The 25,097-nt window shown below is 34.8% G+C and overlaps 1 pseudogene; it reads right to left on the bottom strand.

Annotated features, from left to right (window-relative positions):
- Positions 1–551: 551 nt before the first annotated feature.
- Positions 552–3,072, bottom strand: LOC149566928 (G-type lectin S-receptor-like serine/threonine-protein kinase At2g19130 pseudogene; annotated as a pseudogene).
- Positions 3,073–25,097: the final 22,025 nt, after the last annotated feature.

Genomic DNA, 25,097 nt, shown 5'->3' with positions numbered 1-25,097 from the left:
ATACCTAATAGATCAGAACTAAACATTATAACTTCATTATTGTTGTTCACACAAGAGAGACTACTGAAAAAAATAGTGGAATCACAACTATGGAATGTGTCCTAAAATTTGGAACCAACACGTCTTTGACCCTTATAATACAGTAGTGAAGGAATTTTCTTGAAAGGGTCAATTAGGTCAAAATTATTCAAGGTCAATATATCAAAATACATTATAGAATAGTTTAAAAAAACAAGTATCCATTAAAAATAATATTTAAATTAAGAAAATTTATAAGAAAAGTCAATTATAATGAAAACTAAATATTTATCAAGCTTTCAAAGGTTTATACCAGTTTGCAAGACATGAAATATTGACATGCACAAGTTTATTGAAATAGATATACAAGATATAGTTAACTAACATTTAAGGTTTAATTATTTTTCTCTACATGTTAGACTGTATTTTTACCTATTCTAAATACATTAATCTAACCAGTATCTTTGCCATAGCTAAATTGTTCTTACTACTATCATTGCTAACTGTATTACCATTGTCATAACTGCATTATTCTAACTGGTGCCATTGCCATTGCTGTAGCTGCTTGTGTCACTTCCGTGCGTTGGCCTAAGCATAGAGCTTGGAATCTGCGGAGTTTGAGGTTCCACTTTTCCTTCCAGCATCTGTATCACTTGCCTCATGCTTGGCCTCACTTCCTCATCCTCTTGAATGCACAGAATCGCTGCAATACATGCTCTTCTTACCTCTTCCGAGTCTGCCTCATCTGCAACACCCTCCTCCACAATATTAATCACGTTCCCTTGACAAATTTGAGTTCTAGCCCATGGAGGAAAATAAAATTTACTTGAATCTTGTACATTTAAGTCCAGATTTCTTCGTCCAGAAATGACTTCAAGAAGAGTCTTACCAAAACTGTAGAGGTCTACCTTAGGAGTGATGGGAAGACCAGAGATCCACTCTGGAGCCAAGTATCCTCTCGTTCCTCTTGTGGTCGTCAGCACACGGCTGAAATCTCTACCCATGAGCTTCGCCAACCCGCAGTCAGCCAATTTTGGTGACATATTACCATCCAGCAGAATGTTTTCAGGCTTAACATCACAGTGAATGATGCAATCTCTGCATTCCTCATGGAGATAAAGTAACCCTCTTGCAGTGCCTAGTGCGATCTCAAACCGGGTCTTCCAATTCAATACTTCTCGTTTATTTTTAGATTTATTTGTGAACAAGAAAGAATCGAGAGAGCCGTTGGACATGTAGTCATAAATCAGCAACCGTTTCGATCCTTGTACACAAAGCCCTCGTAACCGGACCAAATTGACGTGCTGTATGTTTCCAAGAGAACTGATTTCTGCTCGGAATTGCTTCTCATCTTGTCTAGAATCCTTCATCTTTTTTACTGCCACAATTGAATCGTCAGGTAGACAGCCTTTGAATACTGACCCATATCCTCCACTCCCCAGCTCAGACTTGAAATTCCTTGTTGCAGTTTTCAACTCCTTGTAAGTAAACATTCTCAGAAAAGGGTCTGAGGAATCTGCACGCCTGTCCATTGATTGCACCTTATGTCTCCGCCAAATAAAAAATGAAGAGATAACCAGAGCAACGGTGAGTACACCAACAATACCTGCTATCACTGCGCCCACGCTACATGTGCGTCTGTGTTTCTTCGAAAGTTGGGAGGCGCCTACTCTAACGAAGACATTTAAACTGCTTTTGGATGGAGTAGAGTTGCGCATGTTGAGCAAATCTCTGCACCAGATTTTGCATGAAAGACCTGAAGGCGGGCTGAAAGCAAACGCGGTGCACGAGCAGTTGCTTTGGCAGGCTTTCTGGCAATCTTTTTCTGTGGATATTGCAGGGTGTGAGGATGCAAAATCATCAAGCAAAGTGACACCAAGGTCGACAAATCGGTCAGTGTTGCAGTTCAGCGGCCTCGTCCGAACACAGCCACTGGAAGCCCAATCTTGCGAGAGCCAGGCGAGATTGTGTCTAGGTTTGAAGCCCTCCACGCAGCTGCAGAGCTCAATATTTCTGGAGTCACAGATGCCGCAGGCACCACGGGCACCATACACGGTGCATGCATCTGTGGGCACAGACCAAGAAAGAATCCATTTACGGGCAATGAATATATACACTTACACTTGTCCGCAACTAGTCATTACCCGACGCACGAGTGCATTGAAGTGAGGATTCAACGTATAACTTTCAGTTTCAAAAATACCTGAGCTATTACTTATAACGCTGGTGTTGAGATAACGTTCGTCTGCAATCTCTGGAACTCCACTGTAAATTTTGCCATCCCAAATCCCGGTCCCCCAATACTGTACGGAACTATTCCATACCAGCACGATTTGTTTGGCCCCAGATGGATCTGTGCGCATAGAGAAAAGCCCAGGAGCGGGATCGAATGAACTTTTCCAAGAGAATATCTTTTGCTGTCCCCAGAAAATCATCCCTGCCAAGGAGGTATCTACAGGATTGTCGAAACTCTGCCATACAATTTGATATTTATTGTCCTGATCACCCAGTATAACAAAATTACCAGAATCGAACAGCACAGCCCGGGATACCTTGCATGTAGTCTTGACTGACCAAATAGATGCGCCCCCTTGTGCATCGAACAGTACCAATCTACCATCTTTTGACAGCTTCAAAACGCCTGACTGTTTTCTTGCGGGAGTCTCCCTGTTGGCCACCCAAACATAAGTCTTCTCTGGAATTTGGGCGAACCAGATGCCAATATACCAGTTGTTTCCATTGGGGCTGAAGAATCCCAACTCAAATGTACCATTCTTTGAAATAATTGTCTGGTTTCCAGTGAGAGAGGCACCCAACGAAAGAGTATCTCCACCCTCGACAGCAGCACCGTAACACTTCAATTGAGAGAACTCAATAAAAGCAAAAATAAGGCAAAGGAATAATTTTCCCATTGCTAAAATTCCTCTACGGCAGGTATCCTTCCAAGAAAACTTCTAAGATAGAAAGCCCTCTAAATGCACACAGGGTCAGTTCCAAGAGGCCGATAAACGGCTTTCCTGTATTCCATCCCTTCAAACTTGATACTGTCCGAGACGGTTTATATGTATTTACTTTTGACACGTGGCACATAAATCATATACGCCGTTGAATGTATAAAACAAAAGAAGCAAATGTTTGCTCCTGTGGGCCCACTGCAATTCAATCTTTTCCTCTGGTTAAAGTAATTGACTTTGTCATACAAAAGACAAAAATCTCCGCGAATTTGACGTGGGCCCACTGCATTTCAATCTTTTCCTCTGGTTAAAGCTTCTCTACAAGTCGTTAAGAAACTTTCCACTTTTCGACGCGCAATAGATGCTATTTTTGTTCTCTCCATCGTTTTATTTCGTTCGTCCACGTGTCTGAGCAATTGTTTGACATGGAAAACTATTTTTGTCCCTTGTCTTAATCTTACTTGTAATCTTAAATCCACCCCAAACTTAAATCTATTTTAATCCTCATTTTAAAACTTATTCTGATTACCTATTACCATATTCTTAACCTAAATTTAAATTCTAAGTTCTACTTATTATTTTACATTTAAAAACATTTCTATCTCAAGCCTTCTCTCTAATTGTTAATCTTAATTCTAAACTTCAGATTTTAACTCAAACTCTATATCTATATATATATCTTAAACAAAATGAAACTAATTAACTATGTGTGTGTTTCTAAACAAATAGATAAACAAGCCTAAAAATTAAAGCTAAAAATGTCCACAACAAGGAAACAAATGTGGAATCTTTGTTTCAAAGTTAAAAGTTGTGACAAGAAGAAACTTGTGACCTTGATGGCTAATCAATATGCATGGGCTTTCAACTTTTCCTAATTCAATAACAGACAGGACGTTCTGCACTTTGCCTAATTTGGATTGTGATATGTGCATCAAGATTTGCATGGCTTAACTGATTCTTCATGTAGCAAAAACATAGATTTCTATTGATCATATTCTAATGGAGGATTCTACATCATTTGTGAGATCATTATATAAGATGTTTATACAGTTGTCTTACTATTTCATATAAAAGTATTAACCTATATTTGATATTTCTTAACGATCATACTGCTATTTTATATTAAATCCAATTTCACATCATCTTTATATAGATACGAATCTATACTAATATTTCTTTCGCCTAAAACTAAAGAATAATGAGTAAAGGATGAAAGATATGTACTGTCATAATCATCATGAAAAAACTAAATAATTACCATAAAATGTTCCAAGCAAAATGAAGCAAACTATGGCCAATCCCTATTACTAAATAACAAAAAATGAAGGGGGAAGAAATAGATGGAAAAAGGGTGAAAACCTTATTCTAAACAACTATTTCAGTAGCCTTTGTTCTCTGTGTAGTGCGCATTTCCAATGCATAGTCCTTCAATCATGTATGGGTGCTTGGTTGTATTTAAAGGCAGTCTGAAAGATGTTGTAGGTATGTAGTAATATCTCCCTGTCATACTGCAATAACTGCAAATTGGTGAAGGGAAAACTTTGATCAGGATATGGGCCATCTATTTGCAAGAAGTCCATGGGAATGTTCTAGTGGTGACAATAAACATAGCCGCCTTGTGTCACTGCTATGGTGAGTATTTAGATTGTTACATCAATAACTTCATTACAAGCGGGCAACTACAAATGAATCAGATTTTTTCAAATAGTTCTACCATTGATGGCATATTAGAGATTCTTGATTTTAGATAAGATCTATATGCAACTTTGATAAAGATAACAACAAGATCGACAAGTATATAGAAAAGGGATATTATATATTAGATATTGATTATTGAGTACTAAACTATCTTTGCTAGAAGATGTGGAATTCATTTGTTATGGAAAGTTTGCTCATCATGTCGTAACTCTTTATTTTTAAAAAGAATTTATGAGTTTAATTGTTCTTTCTTTTCTTGTTTTTTCATGAATTAATTCTACTTGACATAAATCAAGTGATCAATTATTGAATTTTCTACCATGAAAGTCTTACTTGTATCATATAACTAGCATTTGAACCTAAAAGAGGTGCAATGTTAATGTCGATAGTAATATATAGCTTAACTAAAAATAATCATAGCTTCTAATTAGATGAAATTTGTTTTGCATTGTAAAATTTAATAATTTAGAATTAAAAAATATTAATTTTCAATCAACTTATTTTATCACTAGTGTAAATCAATTTTACTTTAACCAAATCTAATCTTTTTGAATGGATTCCTCAATTATTTTAAAGAAAACTAATTTCTCTGGGTGAGTCTTTTATCTTTAACAAATCCATTTTCTTTAAATTGATATCAAATGCTTATGGAAAAAAGTTTGAAGTAATGCAATTGTCCTTATAATTGAAGCGTGTAGACACCTATTTGCACAATTAATAGGCTGGACTATTTATTTTCTTTGTTTTTCACTAAATCTAGAGTTAATTTTATTTTTACAACTATAATCAATAAATAGACATTAATATACAAGGTTGGGACAAATAATATTCAATTTTTAATTTTAAATATTAGATGTACTTTTATATAATCTTTAATCCTTGTCAAAATAGAAACTTTGTGACATAATAGACATTTAAAATTAGATAAGAACTGTTCATTAAATTATTAATTTTAAAAATTAATTTATTATTAAATTTACTTCATTTAATTTTAAAATTAATAAAATTCATTTTTTTTTAAATTTTCAAAATTATATTTATATCTTATTTATTATTCATTCATTAATATTTTTTAATATAGAGTTTGAAAAAATAAATTTAATTAATTAATTCAAAACTATTTTGAATGCATCTTATACATAAGAAATTATAATATAAATAAACAAATAAATGTTTAGAAATGGTGAAATGTAAAATTGGAGGAGGAAAATAGAATTTTAGAAAGTAGAATGTCAATGCAAAACAAAACCAAATGATAGTAAGGGTAAAATGTAGAGCAAAAATAATGATGAGTGAAAAAAATTTGCAAGGAGAGCTCGACAGGAAAGGTGGATTCCACGCAGTTTCCAATGTCTTATTGATGGGAGTTGGCGGGCATCTGACATGGTTAGTACAGAAGGCAAAAGCTCACGGCACCCCTAATGTGACAGGCAACAAACGGAATAGGTTTGGGAGGGCACTGGCTAAATAGCTGAATATTTGCACCCACTTTTAGCTAGTGCCATTACTACCAGTTACTTCCATTAGTTTCAGCAAAGTCTCAAAAAGTGTACTATCCAGACATGATTTGAGTTGTGCTTTGTCCATCACATTTTTTTCCCTTTCATTATTCTATACTATGCACAAGATGCTCCAAAGTAAATAAAAAAATAATGAATAATTTAGCACTTGATTAAATATTTAGTAAAAGTAAGAAATAAATAAAAGATATATTAAATAAGATTATGTTATAAATAGAGAAAAAATAAGTTAATTTGTGTAATAGGATAGGATTAATTTATTGTAAAAATGTTAGATATCAATAAATATATTAAAGTCTTTTATACAAAGTTTGAGTGTTTTTGGAATCATAATATAGGAATAAAAATGTGTTGGCCGGTTATAAAATTGTTTCAATTGTATAAGCTATGGTTAATTTTTGAAACTTGCCTAGTTTTAAGCTTTAAATTGGCCATTTTATCTTTGAATTTTTGTGAGTTTCTAAACTTCCATGTCTCCAGCTCATTATCAGCTCCACACAGCACTTGGAATTTTTAAAATCTAACTTCTGAGCCTCAAGTTATTGTAGGTTAATGGAGAGACTCAAAATACGTGTTTTCAAGTCCATCATTAACCATTAACCTCTCAAAAGGTTAATGATAATGTCCAAAAACACGTTTTCCTTAACCTCTCAAAAACTTAATGATAGCCACCAAAAACACGTTTTTCTTAACCTCTATGAGATAGTTATTAACCTGTGTCAAATGTAAGTTGTAATAATAAAGGGGCAGTTTTGATTTCATGGCATTATCAAAGAGAGAACATCTAATTTTCTGCCTTTCAATGATGGTAACACCTGCACACTGACGGGCATTGTTATAGGCAACAAAAGGTTTGAATATCTAGCTTTCTCAGCTAGTCAATTGAGGGAAAATTCAGTCTGGATGTTTGCTTCCAATGACAACATTAGTGCCAAAAGCATCAAAAATTGGATGGGAAAATTCAAGTGTATCAAGAATGTAGCCAAGTGTGCAACAAGAATGGGGCAATCATTTAACTCTTCCAAGAAGTCACTAAATATTCATGAGCATGAGCTTGTCCTCATTCCTGATATCGAGGTCTGTACTGATGGCATTAGATACTGCTTTTCAGATGGAATTGGGAAGATTTCTTTAAGGTTGGAAAAATAGATCGCCAATATATGTGAATTTGGTCTCCCCCCAGCTTCAGCTTTCCAGATAAGATGAGAACTTTGAATGCATGTAGAAAGAAGGGAATGATCCATTTAGATCAAATGTTGCTCAGCAAAGAAATGGCTACTAATACTTTGCAGATGATGTTCTCTGGTGATAATCATAAGTATCTAATTGAGATGCTAATGGGGTGATCGAGAATATCTGTCATTGAGCTCAGCCATAGTTCTATTTGGCACAAGGAGTAGTTAAGTGTGAAGCAACAAGAGATTCATAGTGCATTGACTAGTATCAATTCTGCTCTTCAAATCCTTGTCATTCAATGGTTCAACATCAGAAGATCTTCTTAGTACCACAATTGTATTAAGCTGAGCACACAAAGCTAGTCTGTGATGATCGAGTACACCTCCATATGATAATATATGTGGGGATCTCGTTATGCACAAGTTGCAAGAAACAAACCATTAAAATTACCCCTCACTTGAATCATGTGATATACTATGGATGGATTCATTCGTGTTAGATGGATCTATACTATGGATGGACCAGGCGCATGGTAAAAGGGGTCACATCGATACCTTTTTAGAATCGGTGTTGATTAGTTGGGGTTGATCTTGATGAATGTGTATGATGACTTCAAACAATTTTCAAGGTAACATGATGATTCAATATAAGTAATTCAGTTGGGAATAGACACAGGATCGATAGTCCTCAAGATGACTACACAGTTGATTAATTAGATGGTTTGAGATGTGATCTTCCTCCATATCCAAATTAGTTCATAATGCATTCATGGATGATATGAATGTAAGGTGCGACCAATGGATCTATGGATGTTGAGAATTTATTGAAGTCCCTGCTTGGACGTGGAGAACTACGCTGCATTGGAGCAACCACTCTTGATAAGTATTGCAAATACATAGAAAAAGATCCAGCTTTAGAATGGAGTTTCTAGCAAGTTTATGTTGATTAACCACCTATGGAGGATATAATCTCTATACTCTATGGTCTACTTGAAAGATATGAACTACATCATGATGTCCAAATTATCTGACAGCACCCTTGTGGAAGCAACATTGCTTTCTGACCGTTATATCGGTGGCCATTTCTTGCTAGATAAAGCAGTTGATCTAGTTGATGAGGCAGCTGCAAAGTTGAAGATGGAAATCACATCAAAGCCCACGGCTTTAGAAAAAATTGACTTCTCTCTATTAAAGCTTGAGATGGAGTGATTCTCTCTTACTAATGATACAGATAAAGCCTCAAAAGTGTGAGAAATATCAATTAAAATCAAACTTAGTCTCACAACCCTAAACCTAAAAAATTTATACTCGGCACTTAAAAAGTTGTTCGGCACATGAAGGTGCCGAGTGCCAATTATGCTCAGCACTTGCTCGACACTTGAAGGTGCCAAGTGACAGGCAACAGGTGCTGAGTGAACTCGGCACAAAGAAGAGCATGGCAGAAAATGCCGAGTATGATCGGCAACAATAGATGCCGAGTGAGCTCGGCTCTAACTGGAAAAATTATAACTTAAGAAAATTCAACGTGAATGCTTTCACCATTAAAACCAAAGAGTCAAGATTTGACCTTTCAACCAAACTTGTCAAATGTAATGAGCAGAAGATGAAGAACAATAGATTAAGTATGTTGCTTGCTTTCTATTCAATCTTAAATTTAAACTATTACAAAATTTGGGAGCATTCGGCTTCAACCAGAAAAAACCTAAAATGTTAAAACTTCAAACTTCAAACAACTTTAAAACTTGTCACTCTAATGGCTGCATACATGAATGCCTGGAGCAATCACTACTTCAACAAGACGAATCAAACAATAACAAACTTACAAGGTAACCAGCAATCAATCACATGCAACTGCAGGCATGAAACAAACAAACTTCCTTCTTCTTCTTCCAATGACTGATCTGATGATCTTCTCTGCTCTTTCTGCAACTTCTCTCTGATCTGCTTGATCTACACTTGATAAGAATGAATGTAGAAACATTCCTTTTTGTCTTCTGACCTAAAATGTTTTTCCCTCTCATTTCCAAATTCGAAAATCTCACCTACTATATTCATGTTTTTCTATCTGTTCTGTTGGTCGTCAGGTGGTAGGTGGGCGTTTGGCTCCAGTGGCAAGACAACCACCTTATTAAATTTTCCAACACTCCCCCTTTGTCCCAAGCCAAACAAACAAGTATCACAGCTGATCCAAATCAACTACACCAAGACTTTGTCTTAGGTGCACAAAAGTTCCAATGCCTAATGGCTTGGTAAAGATGTCTGCTAGCTACTGCTCAAACTTGCAAAAGTCCATCTTGATATCCCCATTCTCCACAAACTCTCTGATGAAGTGATATCTGATCTCTATATGCTTGCTTCTCCCATGGAAGACTAGATTCTTGGACAATGCAATTGATGAGATGTTGTCACAATAAATTGTGGTTCCATCCTCTTGCCTTTCATTCAAATTTGTCAAGATCCTCCTTAGCCAAATTGCTTGACATGCTATTGCATTTGCTGCAATGTATTCAACCTCTATTGTAGATTGAGCAACAATGGGTTGCTTCTTGGATGCCCACGAAATTGCACCCGATCCCATATGAAACATGTATTCGGAAGTGCTCTTCCTATCATCTAAACTTCCAGCCCAATCACTATTACTGTAACCAACCAACTTGAATTCATTTGATGTAGTATACAAAATTCCAAATCCCTTGGTACCTTTCACATACCTTAGGATCCTCTTTCCCGCTTGCCAATGGGAATCTTTTGGTGTTTCCATAAATCTAAAAATCAAACTTACTGCATGCATTAGGTCTGGCTGAGTTGCTGTCAAATACATTAGACTTCCAACCATACTCTTGTATAACGTTGGATCCACTCTCTTGCTAGAGTCTTCCTTGCTCAACTTCAGACATATTGCTTTTGGTGTGGGGGCTGCCTTACTATTCTGCATTTTAAATCTCTCCAAGATCTCCCTTGCATATTTTTCTTGAGAGATGAAAATGCCATCATGCATTTGTTTTACTTCTATGCCTAGAAAGTATTTCAAGAGACCTAGGTCTATCATTTCAAATTCACCTTTCACGGCCTCTTTGAACTCACCAATTAGAGCCTTATCATTACTAGTAAAAATCAAGTCATCTACATACAAGACAACAATCAAAACATTACCATCTGTTGCCTTGATGTAAAGAGTAGGCTCACCATTGCTTTTGTTAAAGCCATTGCTCATCAAATATGAGTCAATCCTACTGTACCATGCCCCTGGAGCTTGCTTGAGCCCATAAAGACCTCTCTTCAATCTATATACTTTGTTCTCTTCACCTGCAACTTCATAACTAGGTGGCTGCTCCACATACACTTCTTCTTTCAATACACCTTTAAGGAAGGTGGACTTCACATCCATTTGAAATACCTTCCACTTGTGCTGGGCTGCAATTGCTATGACAGCACGCATGGTTTTCATTCTTGCAACCGGGGCATAGGTCTCATCATAATCTCTGCCATACAGTTGTTTGTAGCCCTTGACTACCAGCCTTGCCTTATGCCTATCAATCTTGCATTCAGCATTGCATTTGGTCTTATAGACCCATTTAACTCCAATCACTTGCTTCTTGGGAGGCAATTCAGTTAGCTCCCATGTCTCATTCCTTTCTATGGCATCTATTTCCTCATCCATGGCATTACACCATTTCTTCTCCTTAATAGCTTCCTCAAAATATACTAGATCATTATGGGAAAATAATGCAAAATTAACACTCTCATCATAATCTTCATACCTTTCATCTTGGTATATCTCCCTAAGACTCTTGGTCTTTCTTGGTAATAGGGAGGAGAGTGTGGGATTAGAATCTTCACTACTGCTGCTTTGCTGACCAGCTTGGTCTTCACTGGTACTCGGCACTGACACTCGATCATGCCTAGAGGAGCTCGACAATGTCTGAATCTGATTGGTTTTTTTTCTATTTTCTCCTTCTTCTTGCTGTTCATCAGCATCTTCTTCATTCATAATTGGTACTTTACTGGAAGTGCTCGGTGACTCATCAGTTGAACCATACCAAGACTGATTTTCAAGAAATTCCACATCTCTTGAAAACATCATCTTGTTGTTCAATGGGTCATACAATATGTATGCCTTTGATTCTGGGCTGTACCTTGTGAAAATGCATTTCACACCTTTGTCATCAAAATTTTACCTTTGCTCTTTAGGCACATGTGCATATGCAACACATCCAAACACTCTTAACTGTTCAACTGTCCATCTTATTCATGACCAAGCTTCCATTGGAATTCTGTCACAGACTGCCTTTGTAGGACACCTATTAATTAGGTAAGTTTTTGTTGCCACAGCCTCTCCCCATAATTGAGTTGGGAGACCTTTCTCTTTCATCATGCTCCTTGCCATTTCAACAATGGTCTTGTTCTTTCTTTCAGCCACTCCATTCTACTATGGTGTATAGCTGGCTGTGAGCTCTTTCTTAATGCCATGTTTCCTGCAAAAATTTACAAAAGAATTGGAGGTATACTCCCCTCCTCTATCTGATCTGAGGACCTTGATATAGTGTCCACATTCTCTTTCATCTTGGGCTTTAAATTCTACAAATTTATCAAATGCTTCAGATTTATTCTTTAAGAAAAACACCCATGTCCTACAACTGAAATCATCAATGAATGTCATGAAATAAGTACTCCCTCCAATGAAAGTAACTTGCATAGGACCGACTAGGTCGATATGCACTAACTCTAATGAATATCTAGCCCTCCTAGAATTTCTAGAATTAAAGGGAAGCCTATGTTGCTTACCCAAAATACAAGCCTCACACTTGTCACAAGAATTTCCTACATGTGGCAAACCTTCTACAATTCTTTTATTTGATAATAAATTTAAACTAGCATAGCCAAGATGACCATATATGAGGTGCCATAGCCGTGAGGGATCTTCAATCACACTCCTTAGAGCTGATTGTGTGGGAGGTGCAGCACTAACTTGAGATGAGAAACATGTCTCAATCCTCAAGGGAAACATTCTATTCTTGATCATTTGAACTGCTGCAAGTAGGTTTTTGCTCCCATCCTTTTCTTGAATGACACACATGTCATTCTCCATCAGCACTTTGTATTGATTTTGAATGAGCTTACTAATGCTCAACAAATTGTGCTTCATACCAGGGGCGAAATACACATTTTGTATTTCTCTTTTCTCACCTTTCTTGGTGCGGACCATAATAGATCCTTTGCCCACAACTAGTAGGGTTCCATTGTTACCCATCTTAATTTCTGATTTGAAACTCTTGTTAATGAATGAAAAAAAGGTTTCATTACCACTCATGTGGTTGCTACATCCACTGTCGAGGTACCAAACCTCAGGGCTTCCTTCTTCACCAACATTACACATGATGAAGGCAGCAACATTGGGTCCACTTCTCATGTTCACATCAGCCACATTTGCTTGTCCTGACTTATCATTCTGCTTCTTCCAACATTCATTTGCATAATGCCCATATTTATGACAGTAGTAGCATTCTACATTACTCTTCTTTGAGTTGTAATTTTTCTTACCTCCTCTTGAAGTATTGTGTGAGCTACTTGCTCCATCTGCTCTTCCTGAGCTTTCTGCTACAACATTCCTTTGTCCTTCATTTCCTTGACTTCTACCTTTGGAGTTCCTGCCTGAGCCATTTCTTTCTCTCCCCCTTCCTCTTGGATTTGACTGAGCCTTGAATGCTTGCTCTTGGGAAGTAGAAGATGTGGATCTATTGATCCTATGCTCATGGATTTGAAGAGAACCCATCAACTCATCCATTGACAAAGTAGTGAGGTCTTTTGCCTCTTCTATGATCATGACCAAATGGTCATATTTATGAGGTAAACTCCTCAATATCTTTTCCACTATCCTCTGCTCTTGATAGTCTTCTCCATTTGACTTTAGTTGGTTAATCACATTGGAGGTCCTTGAACTAAAGTCTACAACTGATTCATTCTCCTTCATCTAAAGGTTCTCAAATTCCCTCCTTATATTCTGTAGCTTTACTGTACAGACTTTATCAGTCCCTTTGAAGTTCGTCTCAAGGATATCCCATGCTTCCTTTGCATAATTTTCTGCTACAATCTTCGGGAATACAGTCTCTGTCATTGCTGCTTCAATAAGACTTAATGCCTTTGCATCTTTCCTCCTTGACTCCTTCAAATGAGTCTTCTATGCATTTGTGAGAGCAACATATTGAGTTGGGTCAGTCACATCATTGAATCCATTGACCACAAACTCCCACAAATCATTTGCAACCATAATGGTCTTCATATTCTTTGCAAATGTATCATAATTTTGTCCATTAAATGATGGTGGCTATTGCCATATCTTTCCTGTATCTCCTGCCATGTCAAATATCTCAAGGAAACAAATATGCCCTAACTCACTGTGGATGTGGGGCCTCAAAGCTTTGATACCATGTGAGAAATATCAATTAAAATCAAACTTAGTCTCACAACCCTAAACCTAAAAAATTTATACTCGGCACTTAAAAAGTTGTTTGGCACATGAAGGTGCCAAGTGCCAATTTTACTCAACACATGAAGGTGCCAAGTGCCAGTTATGCTTGGCACTTGCTCGGCACTTGAAGGTGTCGAGTGATAGGCAACAGGTGCCGAGTGAACTCAGCACAAAGAAGAGCATGGCAGCAAATGCCGAGTATGCTCGGCTCACAAAAGAAATGCTCGGCAACAATAGATGCCGAGTGAGCTTGGCTCCAACTAGAAAAATTATAACTTAAGAAAATTCAACGTGAATGCTTTCACCATTAAAACCAAAGAGCTGAGCTTTGACCTTTCAACCAAACTTATCAAATGCAATGAATAGAAGATGAAGAACAATAGATTAAGTATGTTGCTTGCTTTCTATTCAATCTTAGATTTAAATTATTACAAAATCTGGGAGCATTTGGCTTCAACTAGAAAAACCCTAAAATGTTAAAACTTCAAACTTCAAACAACTTTAAAACTTGTAGCTCTAATGGTTGCATACATGAATGCCTGGAGCAATCACTGCTTCAACATGATGAATCAAACAATAACAAACTTACAAGGTAACAAGCAATCAATCACGTGCAACTGCAGTGATGAAACAAACAAACTTCCTTCTTCTTCTTCCAACGATTGATCTCCTGATCTTCTCTGCTTTGTCTGCAACTTCTCTCTGATATGCTTGATCTGCACTTGATAAAAATGAATGTAGAAACATTCCTTTTTTTCTTTTGACCTAAAACATTTTTCTCTCTCATTTCCAAATTCAAAAATCTCACCTACCGTATTCATTTTTTTCTATTTGTTCTATTGGTCGTCAGGTGGTAGGTGGGCATTTGGCTCCAAGGGCAAGACAACCACCTTATTAAATTTTCCAACAAAAAGATGGGTTAACCCATCTTGAAACAGAGCTGAGTCATCTGAAGAAAACAAGAAGAGCTACAACAACAATGGGAACATGGAAAGGCTATTATGACACACATTCAATTCATTAAGGAGGAGATTGATCATGTCAATCTAGAGATCCAACAAGCTGAACGTGATTATGATCTAAGTTGGGCAGTTGAACTAAAATATGGCAGTCTAATGTCACTACAAAAAAATTGTTTAAGGTTGCTAAAAAAGAATTGGATGATTATCAAAGCAATGGGAAGTTCATGGTAAGGGAGGATGGTTACTGTGAGTGATATTGCTGAATTAGTCAGTAAATGGACTGGTATTGCCCTCTCTAAACTTCAGCAGTCTGAGAGAGAGAAAAGCTTCTTTACTTGTGAGGATTGACATGAGTGAGTAGATGGAGAAACATGCAGTCTCGCGGTTGATTGGAGCCCCACCTGGCCATTTTGGTTCTGAGGAAGGAGGAAAACTGATAGAGGCTATTCATAGAAGGCCTTATGCAGTTATTCTATTTGAGAAAATTGAGAAAAGCACATTTGGTAGAGATTAGTACAAATGAAGAGATCATAAACATAAAGTTAGTATTCTGCACATTTGTACACACCACATACTCTTGATCTCTTCATGAGAAGCAGGATATGTGTTCATTAATAAAGTAATGTAACTTGAATGAATCATTCAAATATCAAAAGGAGATCAGTAAAGATTAATTATTCAATCTTCCTTTTGGAAGGTGTGAGGTCCAAGGTTCAAGTTTCAGGGCATATAGGTTAATTTTCTTGAGGTTAATTAAACTCCCCAAAATCACTATTTGGGAGGTGGTTATTAACCACGAAGAGGTAGTTATTAACCTTGATGTCTATATAAGGACACCTTTTGGCTTTGTAAAAGGACTTTTTGAACTTTGGAAAAAGGGAGCACTATGCTAAAATTTTGATTAGGAGATGATATTTGGAAAGTATGTACAAATTTTGTCTTTGTGATTAGAAATTCCTCTTGAGTTCTTGGTGCAAGAAAATAAAGGAATGTGCAATTTGAGTTCTCTTCTTCCAAATCTAATTATTAGAAATGTTGATTCTCTTTGTAGTGAGCATTCTCATGGTATGGTGTAGATGTTTATAAATTTGTGGATCAGCATTGTGCTAGTAATAGTTTTCAAGCGTAGATCTTGATTGTTGTTATTAGCGGTTTTAATTTACTAGTTTGGGAAAGCCTTAGAGTCGTGTGGTGCATTCATCATCATGAGCTTTCTCACCTTTTAGTTTTAGATTCTTTATTCGAAAAGCTTCAAAATCATATCATACGAGGGAGCTACCCCTCTAAACGCAGAGGAAGGCCGCATACCAAGGGCCTATCCAACTGTTGTGAACGGTTTGCCACACACTCTATTGGGCAAATTCTATTGTGACAAATCTATTTACCAAAAAAATGAATATGACATTAAAAATCTATATCATTATTGTAAATCAAATATTATAATAAATTTAAAATAAAAATTTAATTTTTTTAATAATCATCAATACTATTATAAATCCTTTTATTAGAAATTGTATAAAATGCCTCTATTATATCAGAAAAAAATTCACCATATATAATTTATTATACAATAATACAATTTATTTTTTATTATAAAATTTAGAATTAAACATAAAAAAAAGGATTGAATGAACTTTTTAAACATTTATTAAAAAAAATTGTCTAAAATATTTCAAGTGCTTCTTATTCTACATAAATATATATCTTTTTTGAACCCATCATTTAAATTACATATATTAAAATTGAATTGATTCTTTTTATTTTTCAAGCTAATTAAGCTGAGAGGCTTTCTATAGTGGCAGCAATCTTCAATGTAAACATTTTCCATTTTGAAAAAAATTTGACATTCATTTACGTGTCAAAAAAATAGAAACATACATTTTTTATTGCTATGATTTTTATGGAATACGATTTTTTTAAAAATTTGCACATGGTCAAATAACTCATTGTCTAAATTTGATTTGCTGAATTTTCCAGTCAAACTTCTATGTGTTAATATCAAGGCATAGTATATTAAAAACAAATACAAAAGTGTATTCATGGAATTTTTGTGTTGATTTCAATATAATATTTACTGAATTTATATTAATTCTTCTGAAATTAGATACCTCTTGACTTATTTTACAAAAAATTAAATTTTTAGATATACTAGTTATAATATTATAGATTCATTTTACTTATAAATTTTTTAATCATAAAACATAAATTTTGTTACAAATCTTTTTGATATCACTTCTTGTTTTAATAACAAATTATACATTAAATAAAAGTTTCTTAATAAATTAATAATTTAGGGAAAATTATTATTAAAAATTAGTTATTACTTTTTACATGTTTCTTTTATTTGTTAAAAGACTCAATTTAGTTATAAAAAAAATATTATAAACCATAAATTTTGTTACAAATATTTTTGACATCACTTCTTGCTTTAATAAAAAATTATGCATTAAATAAAAGTTTATTAATAGTTTAATAATTTAAGAAAAATTATTATTAAAAATTAGTTATTACTTTTTACCTGTATATTTTATTTGTTAAAATATTATTTCTATCTTTTCACATTCCTTCATAAATCCATAGCTAAAATCAAGAGACATTTTTGTTTTAAATGTTGAATATTTTATGATTAACTTTATAAAATATTAGTATTTATGAAATACTCTTTAATATGTAAATTTTTAATTTAATTTTATGCATTTTAAGTAATAAATTTTTATTATGTAATTCTTTAAAACAATTTAAAATATCATAGTATTTTTTTAGAATTATATTTTAAAATCTTAATCTTCATACTATATATTTCATTGGTATAGATTAACCAAAAGCAATACTTAATAATAGTGTATAAAATAAATTTATTAAATTTTTAGTTTAAATATTTTATTTTATGAGTTTTACAATAAAAATATTATTCACATATACTTTAGAATTATTTGTTCTGAAATTTTTTTATTTTGTTCAAATATTTTAAATCAATTAATTTTTGAAAATGTATTTGAAAAATTGTTTTAGACAAGTAAATTTTATCTTGATTAAATGAAAACAATTTAAAAATGAGATTATATCTTAATGAATTATAAATATAATTTTCTATACCCTAATAATTTTACTTGCTTATTTAAATTTATAATATATTTTAACATTTATTATATTAATATTCTACAATTTATAATTCACTTTCAATTAACTTCATAAAATTTTGAAATAAACTTTGTATCAAAATTTTTCTAACATAGTTATCAATATCTAACATTTTTTACAATATATTAATACATTAACAATATATTAATTAATACATTAACAATATATTAATTAATACATTAACAATATATTAATACATTAAATATTTGATATCCTATACTATTATAAAAATTAACGAATTGTTTTTTTGCTTCTAACATAATCTTATCACGTATATTTTTATTTATTTCTTATCTTTACTAAATATTTAAACAAGTGTTATATTATTCATTAGTTTTTGATATATAATTATTATTTTATTTACCCTAAACCATGTTGTAGGGTCCAATCAAAGTGCATAGTACATAATAATAATTAAAAAATGTATCATGTCTAGGCAGTACAGTCTGTTGAAACTGACAAAAGTAACTAGAAGTAACAGCATTGGGTAAAAGCTAGTGCAAATATTTGGCTATTTAGCCACTATTCAGCTATTTAGCCGATGCCATTTGGGAGGGCACTAGATAAATGGGTGCAATTTTTTTGCTATTTAGCTAGTGCCAACATAGAGGAGCAAGTGGAGAGTTGTTGTCATCTTAGTCCTCTCATAATTACTACACAAGGAAATCCATGTAGCTATCACAATCACTAAGCATATCATTTGAAAAATGAGTTTGCCCTATCTTGTGAAAATGGACAAACAAATCGAATGCCATGGTCGTCCATGTTTAAGAAGAAATCTATGCCAATGATCGAAGATATTAGGCTTCAATTTCATTGCATCTCTATGAAGTAGGGGTATTGGGTCCTCAGCTGTTGCGATGATGTTTATCGGGATGTAAAATGAGGTACACGCTCTAGCGATGGAGTTAGCATTTAAGCCATCTTTCTTCATGGTGATCCTGACATTGCAAAGCACCCATCACATCATAAACAATCAAAAGATAAACTTATAAATGATTTCCAATGGGATCACATTATAGTGAACTACTAAGATTATTTCAATGGTAGTCATTGTCTCTCCACGATTGTTGACCATTGGATGGAGAATTTGGCTCCTCACATTCAAATAGGGAATGCCTACGGTGTAATAAACCATCTCAGATAGTATGAAGTTTGAAGGGATGGAATCTAAGGGACAAAATGTTACATCTGGCGAGTCCTGCCTTGCGTTTCAAAGGGTTTAGAGACATAGGTTGTGGTAGACAAGTTAATTTTGATGCACTTGCAAGTGATGGTGCAATGACCAATTTTACAACGTCAAAAAATATTTTATATTTAATAAGTTTTTACTTATATCATGAAGTTCATTTTTCTTTTACATAATTTGATGGAGAATTGGATTCGTCCATTTAATGCCAGCATGTTCTAATTTTAAATATAATCATTGATTACTAAACTAAGTTGATTATAATACATTTTATTTTAAAATTCTATTAATTTTTCAAGTTTATAAGTTTGGTTACATCATAAACATCTATTTTACAATTCAAATTTTAATATAGCATTAGTATAATATTTTGAAGATCAATTATTTATTACACATGCATAAGATAGTTATATGAGACAACATTATGTGTTCTTTATATCTTTAATTACAATAGACTTGGATTTTTCAACTTCCTCAATTTAAATAAATATTAATCTCTTATTTTAATTTACTTTTTTTTTACATTGATTTCATTAAATATTCATAGATGAATGAGACAAGGGATCAAAACACAAATGAAACAAGTTTAAAGAGAAAGTAACAATAATTTTCACTATTGAAAAAATATGTTTTCAAGGGACCCAAGACAATTTAGAATAAAGTTTTAGTAACAATTAGATTAGCAATAGAATCCATAGAATCCACAGCCAAAAGGTTGCCCAAGGATTGGTACAATACAAAATCAATATATGAAAGACAACAAAAAATGACAAAACATTCAAAAAATTAACAACAGAGGAATTAAGTGATATTCTTCAAAACATTACCTCAATTTGTTTCATGTTCAGTATAACCTTCTTTAGTGCTGGAGTGTGTCTTGATGAAGCTTATTTGTCTTTTTTTTTAGGATCCTTGTTCTCTTATTGTGCCTAGTTGGATTAGCTTAAACAACACACTAAAGTTTAGCATAGTGCGTTGGCTAATGTAGGACCATTTATAAACATTGTTTACATATTTTCTTCACATTTCATAAACAATTATATTTATTAGAGTTAATTTAGATCTAGGGAGAATTGATAGTACATGAGGAACATATTTTCGAGTTGCATACTTTCTTACTTGACATTTTACTCCACAATTGGCTTAACTTTAGGTTTTAAAGGGTGAATTATTATGAAAATATAATTTTTAATTAAATCAACCAAAATCAATTTAGATTTTAGTATTTATATTATATTATTAAAAAAGTATTATATTGATATTTATAATAAAATGAAATTACTCTATTGATTATTATGTATATTTCAATAATAGATATAAAAAGTTATCTTATAAGAAAAATATTTAATTTATTTTAAAATAAACAAAAATATTTTTAAAAATATAATTATAAAAATAAATAACTATTTTTATTATATATAATTAAACAGGTTAAACTATTTATTGGTCTTTATGTTCTAATAAAAATTAACCATTTATATATGTAGTGAGAAAAATATGGAGACAAATTATAGTAGATTATGTGATTTGAGAGTTCAAATGCAAAAATGCTCATACCAAATTTATTATAATACCTAACATATGCAAGTTATTTTCCACTTTTAGACTTTTGAAAACTTCTAATTTTTTTAATTCATACTATTTCTATTTATAGACATGTGTTTTTTATATTTTTGCAACCTTGTATTAAAATAAATTAACATGATCAAGGCTAGTATGATAAGAAGATTCACTTCCATATACTATTGTAAGTGCATTACTCATGCTTAAAATTCACAATATAATGTTTTTATTTTTTATATGAAAAATTGGCCAAAATGGGGGTTGACTCATAAACTAGTTGAAAAGATAGCAACAAGTCACTTACAACACATTTTCATCCTACCCCCTTTTCTAATATCAAAATCCCACACATTTTTTTTAAGGATGTTGAGGAATTGGATAAGAAGGAGGGCAATTAGCCCAATTGGTTGCTTTTCTTTTTGCTATAATGACATCGTTTAATCTAAGGTTGATGTCCTGCGAGGATTTTTGTTATTTGTATAAGTTTAATTGCTGGACTAATAGTAGTAGCATGTTGTTTTACTACTAGAATACTTTTCCTATTTATCTGCTTGATCACAGTAGGACTAATGTTGTTAGGGCTTTTATGGATTATGTTAGTTTTTTGAAGTATAAAATTGGTATTGGTTAGTTCATAGGGAGGTAACCTCCAACTGATCTTTCAACCTTTTTGTACTCTAGGGTTAGCCCCTTGTCTCTCTTGGCTGCTATTTATATACTTCAAAAACATAGCCCATAATCTAAAACTAATATAGCCCCTAGGTTGACTAACAATCTTAGAATTGAAAAAAAATATAATCATAGTAATGATCACATGCATTCACAATGAGAGTCTAGATATAAACTAAAAAAAAGGCCCATGGTAGAACAGTTAACACAACAAAAGAATTTTAAAAAATAAATTAAAAAAATGGAAATGTTAAAAAGATGACTGGAGCATGCGGAGCAAGTGGGAATCAATTTTCATACCAGCAGCAAGGCGGGAATGGGATTTTGAATCTGCAGCAAGGTGGGAACCGGGAGAACACGGGCGTTGGGGGGAAATCTGTAGGTGCAGGGCAGGAATCAAAGGTGAATGATGCAGACGCCTCAAAGGATGGGGACCCACAAGAGTTGCTACCTCACCCAAGTGAGAAGATTCCTCCCCTTCACTTGGGTGGTGGGCCACCTGGGGCCTGGGGATGTTGGTCGAACCTTTTTGGAGTCAAACCATCAGGTAAGTTGACATTCCTAAAAGTCATTGATAAATCAGACAAGGAGAAGGGTATCTTTGCTCTAGAAGTTCCTCGAGAAATTATAGACCATAATATCCTTAGTATGGCGAACACCCTGGTGGGAAAATTTGTAGGGCCAAGGCCCAACATTGATGTTGTGACGGTTTTTACCAGAAACAAATGGGATTTAAAGGGGCATGTAGAGGTGATAGCAATGGCAAAAGGTTTCATGATTTTTGAGTTTTCATGCTTAGAAGACTTTTCCAAAATCCTGTGCATAGGGAACTGGTCTCTGGGGAGATCTACTTTAATCTTGTAGAAATGGTCTTCCAATCTAGACTTGAATAATGATTTCCTTTCCCAGGCTCCAATATGGATTAGACTCCTAGAATTGCCCATGGAATACTGGCATGAGGACATCTTTGATGGCATTGCTAGGTCTTTTGGAGAGCTTCTTTCCATAGATCCTATTACGACATCAAAGAAGAGACTTACCTATCCAAGGATATGTGTAGGAGTGATCGAAGGACAGGATATGCCTCAAGTTATTGAATTTCAATCTCGATTGGGAAGTAGAATCCAAAAGATTGACTATGAAAGTGTTCCTTTTGCGTGCTTCCACTGTAAGAAGCCAGACCACAAGGCTAGATTCTTCCCTCTTTTTAAAGGAAAGGGAATGGGGGGAAAGGCCCGCCCTCATGGTGGGAAGAAAGTTGCTCATGCTCCCAAAAAGACTTGGAAGAAGGAAGAAACACAAGTCAAGAAAAATGGAGAGGTTGAAGAAAAAGCTAATGATTATGTTCCTGACCTCCAAGCTGAACCTTGGGACCTCCAAGTTGTAGTGGTAGCACTGGAAGGAGAAGGGAAAGAGACAACTGAGGACAATACCAACCCTTCCCAAATGAAGGGATCTAAGGATAATCTTGAAGAGGCAAGTATTTTGGAATCTCAAATCCCTAAGAGTTCTAAGGAGGTTGATCCAAACCATTCCTCTATCCTGGACTCTATGGAGGAACAAAAGGAAGGGGAACCATTGTCTCAAAATTCCACAAACCCAGCTAATAGGGAAACCCCTGTAATAGTGAATAGAATCTTAGAACGGCTGCCAACTTTAACATCGGAACAACTGGTCAGGCTAGATGCTTTGTTTGAATTATGTAAAGAAGAAGAAGAGTCACCCTGAACAGAAGTCAGAAGAAGAAAGAAGAAGAATAGCCAGGACCCCTCTCCTGCCTCTCCTGCTTCAACAAGAAGCAAGGCCAAGGCAGATCTTGGTCATAAAACCAACCCGGCAGGAAGGAAAAACAAGAATGAAATCAATAAGGAGGAAGAAAGAAGAAACATCATAGATGGAACACAACACACCATCCAGGAAGCCTGCTCATCAATTAAAGCATGAAGATCCTCTCATGGAATATTCGTGGACTCAATGGAATCCACAAGCAAGAAATTGTAAGGAATATGATAAGGGATCATAGGCCCGATATATTTCTCATTCAAGAAACGAAAATGAAGAAAGAAAATCTAGAAAATGTTAGATTCAACAACAACATGAATGGAATTGCCTCAAACTTAGAAGGAGCTTCTGGAGGCCTGCTGCTATTATTCAATAATAGACATTTCAATATTGTGTCCGAGTATGATGAGGATAACATCATTTTCTATAGTGTACAACATTTGCAAACTAATGAATGCTAGTTTTTAGTGAACATTTATGCTCCTAACAACAAGAGAGATAGAAAAAAATTACTGGGTCAAAGTTGGAAAGTTGGTGCAAGCCAGTAACATTAAAAAAGGTATTATCCTGGGAGACTTCAACTCTCCCCTAGAGGACAAGGAGAAGATGGGAGGATTGCCCCTGGATTGGGAAAGCAAGCAAGATCTTTCCAATTTCATCAATGACCTGGCCCTAATGGATTTGGAGCTCTCGGGGGGCACCTTTACTTGGTCTAACAAGGGAGCGGGTCAGGACTGCATTCAGGTCAGATTGGACAGAGCTTTAATATCCCTGGATTGGTTACACTCTTTTAGTTGTAGATTATCTTTTCTTCCTAGAGTTGGTTCTGACCACTCTCCCATTTCTCTTTCGGTCTCCCCTCTTGAGCCCAGGAGGAATTGCCCTTTTAGTTTCGAGAAAATGTGGACCACTCACCCTGACCTTTTGGATAATGTCAAAAGATGGTGGGGGATTGGTGTTGATGGCTCAGCCATGTTTAGAGTCACCAGAAAGCTCAGAAATGTGAAGAGGATGGTAAAAATTTGGAACAAGTCTGATTTTGGCCATATTTTCCATGACAAGGAGGAGTTGTCAGATAATCTAAAGTCTATCATCCAAGATTGTATTTAGAAGGAAGGATATAATGAGAGTAATAGGGAGGCTGAGCTGTTGATCTTGTCTGATCTTCATAACATCATCAACAGGGAGGAAAAGTTCTAGAAGAAAAAATCTCGAATCTCTTGGCTTAAGGATGGAGACCAAAACATGAAGTTCTTTCATCTCTCCACCCTAAAACATAGGGCTAACAACAGGATCTCTGGAATCAAGAAGGGGCAGGTGTTGTTGTCTAAAGATCCATTTATCTTGGCTGAAGCGGTTTCCTTCTTCTCTTCTCTTCTCTCCGTGGACCCCCTGCTTTCCAAGGTGGATCAAGAGGATATCATCTCTTGTATTCCTTAGATTATTCAACCCCACCATAGCAAACTTCTCTATGCTATTCCTAATGCTTTGGAAGTTAGAGAGGCCCTTTTCTCCCTACCTAGTGACAAATCACCTGGTCCGAATGGGTTTCCCACCTTTTTCTTCCAAATGTACTGGCCGGTGGTCATGGGGGATGTGGTTAAGGCTGTTCAAGAGTTCTTCAGAGCTAGGAGTATCCTTAAGGAGATTAATTCAACCTTCTTGGTTCTCATCCCTAAATCCCCAGGGGCTGACTCATTAGACCAGTTTAGGCCCATCAGTTTGTGCAACTCTTTCTACAAGATCATCTCTATAGTTCTCACTTCCAGAATGCTTAAAATCTTACATCTAATCATTTCGCAGCAACAATCAGGTTTTGTTCCTGGGAGACAAATCTTGGACTCAATGCTGATGGTTCATGAGGTTATTCATTCTTTACAAGCTTCCAAGCGGGAAGGTATGTTGCTCAAATTGGATCTCTCAAAAGCTTATGATCGGGTGGACTGGTCCTTTCTTG

The sequence above is a fragment of the Cupressus sempervirens genome, chromosome 3 (assembly GCF_028749045.1).
Source record: "Cupressus sempervirens isolate cs-2001-9-10 chromosome 3, ASM2874904v1, whole genome shotgun sequence".
NCBI classification, from domain to species: domain Eukaryota; kingdom Viridiplantae; phylum Streptophyta; class Pinopsida; order Cupressales; family Cupressaceae; genus Cupressus; species Cupressus sempervirens.
This window is presented reverse-complemented; position numbering and strand designations above follow the sequence as displayed.